The 14,560-nt window shown below is 36.5% G+C and overlaps 1 long non-coding RNA gene and 1 pseudogene across 2 annotated transcripts in view; both read right to left on the bottom strand.

The window, feature by feature from the left end:
* LOC138143996 (uncharacterized) overlaps positions 1 to 14,560 on the bottom strand; it is a 259,778-nt gene that overhangs the window by 68,474 nt on the left and 176,744 nt on the right. The window lies entirely within an intron of this gene.
* On the bottom strand, positions 5,547 to 8,679 carry LOC138144049 (ATP synthase subunit beta, mitochondrial-like; annotated as a pseudogene).

Consider the following 14,560-nt stretch of genomic DNA (forward strand, 5'->3'; position numbering starts at 1 on the left):
TGTAGCAGCAAGGACCCCAAGCATCCTCAGGGTTGCTGCCAACACAGGTTCTTAGATCTGCTTTGTTAAAGGAAAGCAACTCAAAATGGGTTAACAAGCTTACTTTAATCAGTCAAACATATATTGTTTACCTCCTTCAGGGAAAAAAGGTCAGCACCCTGAACTTCAAAGTATACAGGCAGAATTATCAAGACAGAAACAGATCAAGTAGACAGCTTTCCAAACTGTCTAACCATTGCATCCATACCAAATCAACATCTGGGTTTCTACATCTGGGTTTTTCAAAGCCGGGGGGCTCTGGACAATGGCTTCCCATAATCCAGATCAAATCACAGAACACTTCTCAAAGTGAGCCCCAAAACAAAGTTACACATCATGGCTTATATAGCCTTCTCCTGGCTCAGAGAATGTAACAACCTTATTGACTCACTGGGCAATCAAGAATTATCTACTGAAAAACAAGAATCCCACCCCAGGCTCCAGGTGCACTTTAGCCTAGGGGCAGGGAAGATCTTCAAATTTACATTCCCATTGCAGTTTGCCTGCTCCACTACATTGGGTCTCACAATCTCCTGGTGACTTGCTTAGATGCCTCTCATCCTGGGCTCCACTCCATTTTTACCTAAGTGATACAGATATTTTTTTTTTTTTTGCTGGTAATCCAAATCACCCAGAACAAAAGATTGTTCTACCCCATCTTTCTGCTGACTCCACCTTTCTAAAATATATCCAGGGGTGCTCTTTTATCAATGTTCATGGATGAGAATGAGATGGGAACCATGATCTACTGCATGTTCTACCATCTTGTTTCCTGGAAGTCTGTGCTTTTCAATAAACCACATGAGATAAGAAACCTAGCCTAAATATTATTCTTGTCAGATGTCCAACTAGTGATTTGTGTGTGTGCTTTAGTGGATAACAAATAAAAATATAAGAACTGTACATATTTAAATAGGTACAGAAACATTCAAATATTTAATACATCGGTCAGCTAATTAAAACAAAGGCTTTGGTGAAAAAAGAAAATGCATTCAAAAATATTGTTCTGTGCTAGATAAAGCCAGACAATGAAAATAAGTAACACAAATTAGCTTGAAATCATAAAATGACTAATATCATGTAGATTTCTAGAGAGTCTTATTGGGTACTTGATGTTTTGAAAACATTAAGTAATTCCAGGGAAGAGCAAGGAAAGGAAGGGGAGGAGAGGGGAGTAGAGAGGAGGGAAAGGAACAAGAGGGGAGGGGAAAGGGAAGGCAAGAGCAGGGGAGGGAAAAGTTCAGTGGAGTGGAGTGAAAAATATTGTATTAGACTTCAGTGCAATGAGAAGAACAAGCTAAAGTAGGCCCCCAGATTTCAGTGGATTCATGGGAGTTACATAGACATGGACAAGACTTTCATAAAAGAAACAGCATGGACGGGCTTTGATATATCTTGAACTATAGCAGATTTAGCTACTCTCAGCAAAACAATAATCCAAGACAATTCTCATGGGAAATGCTAACCACATTCAGAAAAAAGAATGATGCAGTCTGCATGCAGATTGAAGCATATTATTTTAACTATTTTGTTGTATTTTTTTCTTTCTCATGATTCTTCACTTTTCTTCTGATTCTTTCATAGCATGACTAATGAGGAAAAAATGTTTAACATGATTGTACATGTATAACTTATATTGCTTACTGTCTTGGGGAGAGGGAAAGAGATGGAATAAAATTTGGAAATAAAATTTTACCAAAATGAATGTTGAAAACTATCTTTACATGTATTTGGAAAAATAAAATACTATAAAGAAAAAATATGTGTCTCGCTTGAGGGGATGCTTGTAACAAGGATAATAGAAGTCTTCTGATATATGGTTCTAAAGGAATATAAATAATCATATTCAGAAGAAAAATATAGTTTAAAGTAGAAAAATGCAGTCACAATAATGAATTTTCTGAGAATTAGTCTAAAATTCCAGTCAAAACAATTCTTCTGTGTATCTTTACTTTTCTGTGAAACTTTAAGATTGTGATCATATGCCATCCTTTCTGTCTTTCTTTTTACATCTTAGATTGTAGTTGTAACCAATTCAGAGAGTTTCGATGAGTGTCAATGAGGTGACTAGGTAATGCCTGAACTTAGACAGAAGTAAGTTGTCAGTATTGTGTAAAATACTTCCAATAATGAAACAGTTCCACAGAATCACTAGGAATTCTCTGCCAAGCACACTTGAGAAATAACCCATTTCCAAGAGCAAGCTGTTCCATGATGGTGGAGAAAAGCTGTCTCTTGTGTAAAGGTACATGAAGACATTTTATAAAGAATATAGCGGAAAGTAAAAAAAAAAAAAACCCTACATTTTGTCAATGTTATGAAGAGTGCCAGTGTAAGAAAAAGAAAAACCTTGTATAGGAACTCAGAAGCATCTCCACCAGAGAAAAAGTCAAATGTCCAAACATAGTGTCAGAAAATAGCAAAGATGTCACCAGCCTCCTAGAAGTTGGATACAGATGAGACCTAGTGATACATCTTGAAGAAAAGAAATCATCTGTGAAAACTGAAGCAGAAAATTGCAGTCATCCCTCCTAAGTTGATGTGAGAAACGAAACCCCTGTTTTCCTCCTGAACATTTTCAATGTGGACTAAAAATAAAGACTTTTGGCTAGTTATTAGGAAAGTAAGAATAATTAAAACCTGAAGGATAAAATATGGGTTCTCTATTAGGCTATGGAAAATATTCAAACTCCATATTGTGGTACTTAAAATCTTTCCCAATCAACAGGCCCAACAACTTTTCTACTCTAATTTTTTGAAACAAAATGATATGGATCCTTTTTTCTGTACTGAAAACTATCTTCTATCCCTTAAATATTTTTCGTCTTCTGTGTCTTATTCATGACATACCCCTTGCTTAAAATGTTCCTTTCCTTATCTGCAGTTCACTATGATCTCTCAGTTTATGCAACACGTAATGTTTCTGAAGCTAATATGGGATTTATATTGTATCACATTATATTTCTTTGTCTATACATCATCTCCCTCAGGGCATTATAAACTCCACATTTGAGGGCCTATGTTTTGTCTTCTTTTCATCCAACATGATGTCAAGCATAGTATCTTGCATGTGGTGAGTGCTCACTAAATATTTGTTGAATGAATGGATGGATGAATGAAAATAGTTAATCCAGAAGTTATGTGCTAAATTTATTATTCTCTATATATTTCACATATTTAATGAATTAAATACACATTTGTAGCCAGACTTGGGAAACTGAAATTTATCAGGGATAGTATACTCTAATGTCTAGTAAATTTGCAAATGATCTTTAATTTTTAAGTTTGGGAGTTGTTTGTAAACATGAATGAGAAATGTATGCTAAATGAAGAAATAAGGAAAAAAAAACACATTTATCACTTGAAGTTTGCATAGTAATTTACATATATTCTCTCACTGATCCACAATAACCATATGAGGTAGAAATTATCATCCCTATTTACAGATAGGAAACTGAGTCACACAGAAAATAAGTTTTGAGGTAAGATTGAAACTCAGAATCTTCCTGAATTAAAGTCAATGCTCTATCCATTAGATCATCTAGAAATGTGTTAAGGATAGCTGTGGCCAAAAAAATTTATAGAAAAGTGGAGAAATAGTGCAGTTGCCTCAGGTTCAGAGAAATAAGGTATAACTGTTTAGAGACAATATTCTGAATTTTTCAAAATAAATGTCTTCAATGCATAATTTCAATTTTGCATTATGCATTCTATTCATATAGCTACTCTGGAAAGTATTGTGCATAGTGAATACTGAATAAATATTTAGTGAATTGAAGTAAAAATGTTTCTATCTATCCATGGAATAGACTTCCCTTGAGTGTACCACATATCTTCTATACATTCCATCTTAGTTCATATCCTGACTACCACTTTCCTAGACCAGAGGCATGTGTTTTGTTGCGTTATTATATTTGGTTCTGATATTTTCTTCTTGTGTTTAAATTTATTCTCATTTTGACAAATAAATACAGAATGCTTTTAACATATTGTATAATTGCCCTGTCAATATAATAGTAGGCCTAGAAAACAAAAGAACAGAGATACTGTGATAGTAATGGCAATTAAAGATTCCCCTGTATTGGCTTGGTTTTCAAATTGATTGTATTAAAACCCAGAGTTTGTTAATCCCACCTGTGGGATGGGCTTGTTGATGTGAAAAGAAAGTCCTGAAGTGGGAGGAGCTGGTGATGTAGATTTGGAGAGACAAGAGAGAGGCGGAAGTTCTTTTTGGAAGCAGCACCTCGTGGAGAGAGAGAGACTAAGAGATTGCTGGTGGCCGCTTTGAATTGCCCTGGACTTTTGAGACCTGCCCCCTGAGCTGCCAAGGACTGAGGAGACATGGCTGTTTTGCTGGTACTTTGTCTGTCTGTTTTGATGTTATTTTGCCAGATTTGTCCACTGGTGAAAGACTGTCCTGTTGAAGAAGTCCTGGAACCTGGCATTTGGTTAAGAAGGCCTGAGACTGTCCTGCAGACAGAGAGTGAATACTGTCCACTGGTGAGGGACAGTACTGTTGTTGCAGGGGTCTGGAGACTGTCCGGCAGACAGAATGAATACTGTCCACTGGTGAAGGACAGTGCTGTTGTTGCAGGGGTCTGGGAGCCTTTCTGTTGGTTCAGAAGCCCTGAAGAAGGATTTTCTTGTTGTATGTTTACAGAAATCCTGGGAGAGGGCTTTGCTAATGTGTTCAGGGGTTCTAGGACTGTTCTACAGACAGAGGATAAATTCATGAAGGGACTGGCAATGTATCTTATGGCCTTGCTAAGCCTTGTCTCCCCAGGAACTAAGATTGCTGAGAACTTGCCTCGTGTCAAGATGAAGAAAAGACCTCCATTTGGGTATTAAGTGCTGTGTTTAAACTTGATGTAACTCTGGGGTAGACTCAATTGTGATCCAGGGGTGGGGAACTTTTGACCTTATTGTGCTCTGTGATTGACAAATGAAGGTATTTTACTTATGTTTGGAAACTAATCTCCATTTGAGAAGAGGGGTTTTGTGGTGGACCAAATGAAAGTATAGCCTAGGGGTGGAGAAGTATTTAGAACAGGGACTTTGTAATTGATTGAATGAATGGAAGGTCCTGGGGTGGGGTAGTCCTTGGAGATTATTTAATCACCTTAGTAAATGCTGTATTTTGAATGATGTCATGTTTTGATCTTCTCTGTTCTTGGTTTGTCACTAAATAAAATAGAGAGCACCTATGCTGGTATTTTGAACCTGGGAAGTTGCCTTTCCTTGGCATTACATTACAGAAACTTAACCACCAGTGGCTTATGTGGCTTTCTCCAAGTTATTTCACATGTAAGGGACAAAAAGTAGATATAAGTTACAGTGACTTCAAGGCAGTTATTTCTTTTTTTGCAGGGGTAGGGGCTGTAAGATGTACATTTTATTCAAAAGCTTAAATATTATTTAGACAGTACACAGATTTTCCAGTGAAAGTTCTTGTATAGTTTACTCAGACTAGTGAAATTGAAGAATGCATGGCCAATGAAGGTGACTCCTTATGAGTGCTCTTCAGTCAGTTTTTCAGGTTTTGTCACAGCTTCTTCAATGGGTCCATCTGTATAGAAGGCTTGCTCTGGGAGATGGTCATACTGACCTGCCAAGATTTGTTGGAATCCCTTAAGGGTCACTTTCAAGGTTACCAACTTCCCCATATGTCCTGTGAATACTTTGGCAACTTGAAATGGTTGTAACAAGAAATGCTGTATTTTCTGGGCTCAAGACGGTGTCAACTTGTCTTCTTCAGATAACTCATCCATACCAAGGATAGTCATAATGTCCTAGAGGGAATTATAGAATGGCAGAATCTTTTTCACAACTCAGATAACATCATACTGCTCATTTCCAGCAATGTTGGGGTCCATGATCTGGGAAGTAGAGTCCAGAGGATCCCCTGCAGAGAAAATGCCCAGCTTGCAATGGCCTGGAACAGTGCAGTGGTACCATCCAAGTGGGAAAAAGGTGCTGACAGGAGTGGGGTCAGTAAAGTCATCAGCAGACACATAGATGGCTTTCAAAGAGGTAATAAAACCCTTCTTGGCTGTGGTAATTCTTTCCTGCATGGTGCCCATATTAGTGGCCAAAATGCTAATTGACAGGAGAGGGGGCTCTGTCTAGTAAAGCAGATACCTTCTGAGCCAGCCTGAGTGTATTGGAAGAAATTATCAATGAAAAGCAGTACATCTTGACCTTCTTGGTCTCTGAAATATTCAGCCACAGTGAGGTCAGTCAAGGCTACCTGAGTCAGAGTGTCAGATGGTTCATTCATCTGGCTATATACTAGCACTACCTTGGAAGTGACATCCTTCAGACTGACGACACCTGACTCAATTATCTCATGGTCCAAGATTTTGCCTTCTCAGTTCATTCAACAACATCATCAAACAAAAGAACCACTGTGGGCCTTGGAAGCATTGCTGCTTAGTTCCATAACCAATACCATCTTTTCTACAACAGCACCACCAAATAGACTAATTTTACTACCCTTGGCATATGGGGACAAAAGATCCACAACTTTGATGCTAATGACCAGTATTTCTTACTCTATGCTCATCTCTATGAAGTCAGGATCCTCAGTATAAATAGCACCACTCTTTGGTTTTATTGTATTGAACCCCTTCATCAATAGGTTCTCCAATCACATTCACAATTCTTCCTAGGGTATCAGGCCCCAAAGGGATTTTAATTGGAGCACCAGAATCTGCCCTCTTCCCTTTGATCAATCTGTCAGTACAAATCCATAGCAATGGTTCATACTGTGCTCTCATCCAGATAATGGGGAACTCCAGAATCAATCTCATTTCCCTGTCTTGCACTTCTAAGGCATTGAAGATGGGGGGAACCCTTCATTGAACACCATGCCTCTAATAACAGCCACAATATTCCCACTGACCAGCCAGCTCTTGTGGGCAGTGGGTGTTATTGACACAATCCTGTGCAGCCGGAGATCAGGAGACCCTCAACAAGGTCTGGGTCTGGGGCAATGACGCTGAGGCTCCGAGGTGCAGACACCCCAAAGGGTGCCTGAGGCTAAGGTAATGGCATCATGGCTCAACAGCCCCAGTGTGGTGGAGTCTAGGGAGAGACTCTGAAGGCAGTGTTTCCAAATGGCTAAGTGGTCAAGCAAATTTATAGCTTTAATTATTCCTACTGACCTCATGATGATTAAGATCAATATGCCCTCCTTCAAACCTGTGTCACCCAAAAGGACAATATTTAATTAAATGGTCTTTTGTATCATTCTGTATTTTCTCTGCAGAATTGTCATACATGGAGAATTTGAAAATAAAATAATATGTTTACAGTTTGGCACCTTGAAGCCTAGAGTAATGTGATAAAATAGAAATATAATAGAATCGAGAATCAGAGGCTATGAGTTAGAGACATGGCTGTATGCTACCTGTGTTACTGGGTAAGTCATCCTATCTCTTGAGACCTTAATTTCTCCATATGTAAAACAAGGTGATTGAATTAGGTCATCTTTAAGGTGGTCTCCTCCAGTCCCAACTTTATGATCAAGTGACTTAATTACCCTTGTTTTACTGTAGAACAAGACTCACTTGAATTATTTTCTAGATTAAGTGGGAATGAATGTATCTTTATAAAAGGACATGAAACATCCAATTTCTTAGAAATATCATTCCCATTGGAGAATAATGACTGAGAGGCATGTTGAATATGTGTTTATTTCATGGATTGCAATGGAAAGGCACATAGTGAGCATGACTCATTACAAACAAAGAATTATGGAAGACAGAGTTATGCTGAACATTATCGTAACTAAGCACGTATTGCATAACTATTCTATCCATATTTGCAGCTACACCTGAAGACTGCCAGCAAGTTGAATAGATGCATTTGGATGGTTTATAGAAGGTCATGAACAAAGTCCAACAGGATGAATGGACTATAGTCTGAAATGTTGGTGGCAGAATTCACATCAAAATCAGAAATCTATTGAAGCATTGAGAACAAACAATAAGTATTTATTAAGCCCCTACTATGTATCAGACATTGTGATGAAGAAAAAAAAGACAAAAAGAAAACCTTTCTCACCCTCAAGAAGCTTACATGTTGCAGTAAAGTGAGATAACATGTATAAGATCTCATTATGTGTAACATAACATAAACTATATATATGCAATAGCATAATGTATAACGTATGTAATTACATAAATACATATAACCTAGCCAATATATTTTATAACATATAACTGTCTCTATTTCTCTATCTTCATATCTATATCTATAGGAATGGGGGTACCAGAAGCTACGGAGATTAGGAAAGGCATTATGAGGAACTGGTAAGAATATAGAAAATCTAAGTGAGAGAGGAAAGGAAATTGTACATTCCAGGATTGGCTAAGAACTGTGTATAGAGATTGGAGATAGAGTTGCATGTGTGAGGAACAGCAAGCATATAAGTTTGACTATAATATGTGAAGAAGAGTTATCCGTGATTCTGGAAAAATAGATTGGGTTCAGGTTATAATTGCCAAATGATAATAATAAAAATTGAAATACGTGGTTTTTACTAGCAGGAAAGCTTGACTTTAGGAGGGCCAGAGTCTGAATCCTACTTTAAACAGTTACTTACCTGTGGGACTTAAGTTCTTTAACTTTCTCTTCCATAAAATGACAATATAATAGAGCCTGTCTCATATGGTTCTTGTAAGCCTCAAATGAGATTATGTATGTAAAACACTTTGCAAATCTTAAATGGTTATATAGAAATATAAACAATAAGTATTATTGCAAATCATTGACATATATCACATGTTATGAGTACAGAAATTTCAATTCAACCTAGAATACAATGTGTTTTTTACAAAAAGAAAAATGTGGGGGTTTTTAGTTTATTTGTTTTCTGAAAACTGTTTTCTCCCTTTTTCCCCTCTCTTTAGTACTCAGAAGCACTTGTTCCTAGCTGATTTATATTTCCTACACTATTTCAAGGAATTGTGATTTATTCAGTGTGGGCACTCCTTGCACCACTGTAGATCATAGCCCCTTTTATGCTTTAGAAGGGAGCAAATCTTTATCTATCTATCTGCCTTTCATCTGTCTCTCAATGTGAGAGGCAGCATGGAATATTGGAGAGAACTAGCCTAAGTGCCAGAGAGTACTTGGTTCATGCCCTGCTTCTGAAACATACTATTTGTCCCTTGACAAATAACTTGATATCTCAGTGTTCTAGGCAAATCTCCAAGGTTAAACTTTTCAGAAAATATGTCACCCTGCATTGGTAAAGAGCGGAAGTTCTCTGTGCTAAAGAAATCACAAGTCCAGTATCTGATTTGTTGGATCTTCACTAGATCTGAGTTTAGGAAGACCTGGATTCAAATCTAGCCTCAGACACTTACTAGCTGTTTGTCTTTGGGTGTATCACTTAACCTGTTTGCTTCTGTTTCTTCATCTGTAAAACAATCTAACAGTATTAAATTCCCAGGGCTGTTGAAAGGATCATATGAGAAAATACTTATAAAACACCAGTCTGGCACATAGCATGTATTACATAAATGTTAGTGATGGTGGTGTTGGTGGTGGATCCCTTTGGCAGTCTGATAAAACCTATGGACTCATAATATTTTCTTAATACATGAAATAAAAGACAGAGGACTATACAATTATGAATGAAATAAACTTACTGACATTTAATTATCTATCTATCTATCTATCTATCTATCTATCTATCTATCTATCTATCTATCTAATTATCTATCTAGGTGTCACAGTGGATAGAGTGCTGGACCTGGAGTCAGGAAGACTCATCTTTATGAGTTCAAATCTGGATTTAGACACTAATTAACTGTGTGACCCTGGGAAAGTAATTTAATCTTATTTGATGCATTTTTCTCATCTGTAAAATGAGCTAGAGTAGGAAATGGCAAACCACTCCAATATCTTTACCAAATAAATAAATGAGATCATAAGGAGTCAGAGATAAGTGAAATAATTGAGCAACTCTCTCTCTCTTTCTCTCTCAAATTCATTACATTAAATACAATTTTACATTAAGTGTGGTAACTTTTTCATCTTATACTAATGAAGCCACATGTGAAATCCCTATCCATATAGACACAGATTCGAATATAGACAGAGATGATACAGGTGTGTATATGTATTTTACACGTGTGTGCACCTCAAATGCATGCATTCTACATGTGTATGCATATTCACATACATCCATGTATGTATTGCATGTGTTTTTTGTCAATATATAAGCACACAAACATACCTCTGTGAGGCAGTCCCTTTCTCAGATACCCTGGCCTGTGGAGGAGAGACGTATTATCTTTTGCCAGGCTTGTCATTAAAGTCTAAACAGTTCAATTGGACTGAGTAGAGCTTAGGCTCAGGGTATAGCATCCTAGCACCCAAGGTCACCTCCATACCACAGTGAGTAATAAAAATATGAACTATGTTGTGGAAGAAAACATATAACACAAATTAAAATGAAGACAATATGAATACTGATGGATTCTTGTCAAACTCCTTCAAAAAACATCTGCTTTCCTCTGCCAGCATAATTAATTGCTGATCCCTGTTTAGTCTGGTCCTGATGTTTTGCCATTTAAAATTGTGTCTCTTATCTCAGCAGGAAAAGTAGAAGATGTAAAGAAAATTTCCTAATCAGTCCTGACTCGAATTAGCATAGTGGTGCCTGATCACTTGATCCATTTTCATGAACTGACCAGGAAGTGAATTGCATTTTTCATTAAAATAACTCAATTGATTATAGAAATCATATATGCCTTAAGAAGCTAATATAATCATTAGAAAAAATATCATCCTGTGGTAAGAAGGTATGGAAAGTATAAATGGTTCCAGACCTTAAAGTGAGCTAAATTTTCCAAGGCATTTGTATTTTCTAAAATTGCACTTAGAATCGATTATCTGCTGCTCTAAGGAGGCAATAAGGTAGAAGGAGTAATGGATTTGTAATCAGAGGAACTGGGTTTGCACCCCAGTTCTGACATTTGACACTTAGTCTAAGTTTCAGTTTCCTCATTTATCAAATGAAAGAGCTGTGATATATGACATTGGGGTGAACTTTCAGTTCAAAAGGAGTAATTGTAAACTCATCAGATCCAACCTCAGGTTTTGTTACTAAAAGTTCACCACAGCCTTTGCTATGTTCTATGTCTGATGATATAGGGCCTTCATGAGTTTCATAGTATTTCCCATAGGTTTTGAAATCTGAAAGTTTCATAGCTTACTCTATTAAGCCTCTAATCCTTTCACTATGTTAAAAAAATCCATCTTTATTTGAGAGAAATGTAATCCTTCTTTTCTCCTTGTTTATTTACATGCATCTACACAAGGAGACTTTTATAGGCAGAAGCTGAAGCCTAAGGGTCTTGTATACATTTTTAAAGTCTCCTACAAAGCCACATTTTTATTCCCGAAAAAATGGCATTCAGAAACTTTGAGTCTTCAGTTTAGTTACAGAACTCAAAGCAAAAAAAAAAAAGTAAGTCATTTGAGTATCCTGTTTTGGAGCCTGGCACCTTATATTTCACTCTCCTTGGGTCCTCAAACCTCGTGTATGCTTGATTTTCCTTAATGTTACAAATCACCTTTTAACTTTCCAAGAGCAAAAGTCAACAATTTTTGGGTATACCTCTTAGTGTTATCTTTTAATCCCTTCATAATTCTACCTCTGTGTTAGCTAATTTTGGAAAATAGACTATAAGGTTGCCTGCTATAAGCCAGAAAGATGATCATCAGGTGTAAGGCAGGAGGAAACTTTTTTTTTTACCTTTATTATAGATATAGATATTTACACACATATATATGTATATGTGGGTATATATTTTATATACATATACACATATGTATATATACACATATATGTATACAATATAATATCAATGTGCTACACTTAGACAGCAAAAAGAACAAAAGGAAAAAAGACAGAGGGGTTTGGCAGTCTAGTAGTTTTGTAACCATTATAGCAATTAACTCCGTTACTGTTAAAGCTCTGTAAGAAATGTGTTTCCTATGAATTATGGAAATCTTCATCTGCAGGTCTATAATTATCTACTCATTCCAGGCAATAGTGAGATTTAAACTGAGATTCTAGAAAGGACAAGGACAAGATTTTCCCTCCCTTTAGTTAATTAGGCATTTATTACATGCCTATTAAGTGCACAGTATAATACTACATTCTGGAGATGAAAATAGTATTTTTTTTATTTTAAAAGTTACTTTCAACAAGGAAATGATATTTTCAATAAGTAGACATGTATTAAACAGCTACTATATGTCAGTCACTGAGCTATTCACTGGGGATACTGAGACAAATATAGTCTCAAGGGCTCACACTTGAATGAGGAGATAATATGCAAATATATATCAGAATAAACTAGAGATAATTAACAGAAGGACTGCACTCAAATTATATTATACTGAGTTAAATCAGTTTACTCTCAGCCCCTTTATGTTGCCATCACCCTTGGGTATTAAACTTGCAAGGTCATGAATTTTGAAGTTAATTTATTTTATTATGTAATACATATATAATATACATTAAATTATTATTAATTGATCAAAATATTTTTATCATTTGTTTCTTTTTTCTGTGTTAGGATCCATAAATCTATTCTCTATCCTCCTTGTGACATCCATTTTGTTCCCCCCCCCCAGTTATTTCCCAACTCTTCACTTTTTTACTGACCATTCCTTTAGTGATTTTGATCCTAAGTGAACAAGTATAACTAACCTCCAGTTTGAATCTCGTCTTTGTGCTATTACCAGTGATACTTTGACAAATCCCAACCCCGGATCACCAACAGCAAAATCCTCCTTTACTTCTACTGATGTGCTCCTGAAATGAGCTGAATAAAATAATAAAATAATGCCAACCTGGTGGGATCCACTACAAATTTGTTATCTAATATGGGCCCTCACAGTAGCAACGAAACCATTATTTTATTTCCTAATTGATTCATTATCCCACTATCCAAAGTATATGTGCCAAAACTTCTCATCTCTCCTCAAGCCTCACAGGGCACCCATCCCCTCAATCTTTCTGGTAAGGATCTTTCCTTATACTTAAACAGATTAAAACATTAATCAAGAGCTCCCCTTTCCACACCCTCCCAATTTATGTAGTCACAGGAACTGGATTTGAACCCCACTTCTGACATCTGACACAATCTGAGTTTCAGTTTCCTCACTGATCAAATTAAAGGGCTGTGATATGTGACACTGGGGTGAACTTTCAGTTCAAAATGAGTTATTGTAAGCTCATCAGATCCAACCATCAGGTTTTGTTCCTAACAGTTCAAATATTATGCCCCACTAACTCCTTTTCCATTTTTGTGTCACATAAAGAGGCAGTCTTTCTCTTTGCCAAGGTCAGCCCAATATACGTGGATAATTGACTTTATCCTCTCCTGTCTTATCCAGCAATTTGTCCCTAATATTATCCTCACTCTTTGTATAATCTACAATCTTACTCCATTCATCCCTGTTGCTTATAAGCATGTCCATTCTGAAAGAATCCTCACTTTATCTCAACATTTCTGCAGACCATCTTGCTATATTTCTCCTTCCCTAAAGGATGCTAAATTCCATGAGAAATTAGACTGCACTATATAACTTCACATTCTCTCCCATTACTGTGTTCTTAATCTTCTACAATCTTCTAGCCTCATAATTCAATTTAAATGGTGTTTTCCAAAGTTACCAGTAATCACTTAGTTACCAAATCTAAAAACATTTTCTGAGTCCTAATCCTTCTTGATCTCTCCAGTCCTTGACATTCTTTACAACCTTCTCTTCCTTGATGGTCTTTTGTCTTTGAAGATTTCTAAAAATGATTTGGCTTTCTCTTTGTTCTCCTAGTTACTTATCTAACCATTCCTTAATTTCTTTTATTGGCTCCTCACTCAAGTTATGCCCTCTAAATTTGAGTGTCCCCTAGGTCTCAATCATGGACCCTCTTCCCTCTTTTTCTCCTATCTTATATCAATTGATGATCTGATTAGTTATTTTGGGTTGAATTATTGACTCTATGCAGATGATTTTCAGATGAGACTAATCTTAATCTCTTTCTTGAGTTCTAGTCTGAGACCAATAACTATACTTGTATATATTGAATCAGATGGCACACTGGTATGCCAAACTGAACATATTCAAAAAAGAACTACTTATTTCCTTTCTACCAACACTCCCTTCTTTTGACTTTTCCTCTTGCTGTCAAGGATATCACCATGCTTCCATTTAAGCAGACAAATAGTCTACATATTATCATCAACTCCTCACTTCCACTCATACCACAAAAAAAAAAATTCAAATATTGTTATGTCCACATTTCTTATCTACTCTCCACTCATATGAACCCCAACCCTGTTGAAACTTTTTTCATCTCACACCTAGAGTACTACAATAGACTTCTATTTGTTTTCCCTACCTTAAATCCCTCTCCACTCTATTCTATCTGGATGCCAAAGAGATCTTATGAAACACAGGTCTAATCATATTACCTACCTACTCAATAACCTCC

The sequence above is a fragment of the Petaurus breviceps genome, unplaced genomic scaffold (assembly GCF_028583685.1).
Source record: "Petaurus breviceps papuanus isolate PSGF00001 unplaced genomic scaffold, PetGlider_PUasm1.0 90683, whole genome shotgun sequence".
NCBI classification, from domain to species: Eukaryota; Metazoa; Chordata; class Mammalia; order Diprotodontia; family Petauridae; genus Petaurus; species Petaurus breviceps.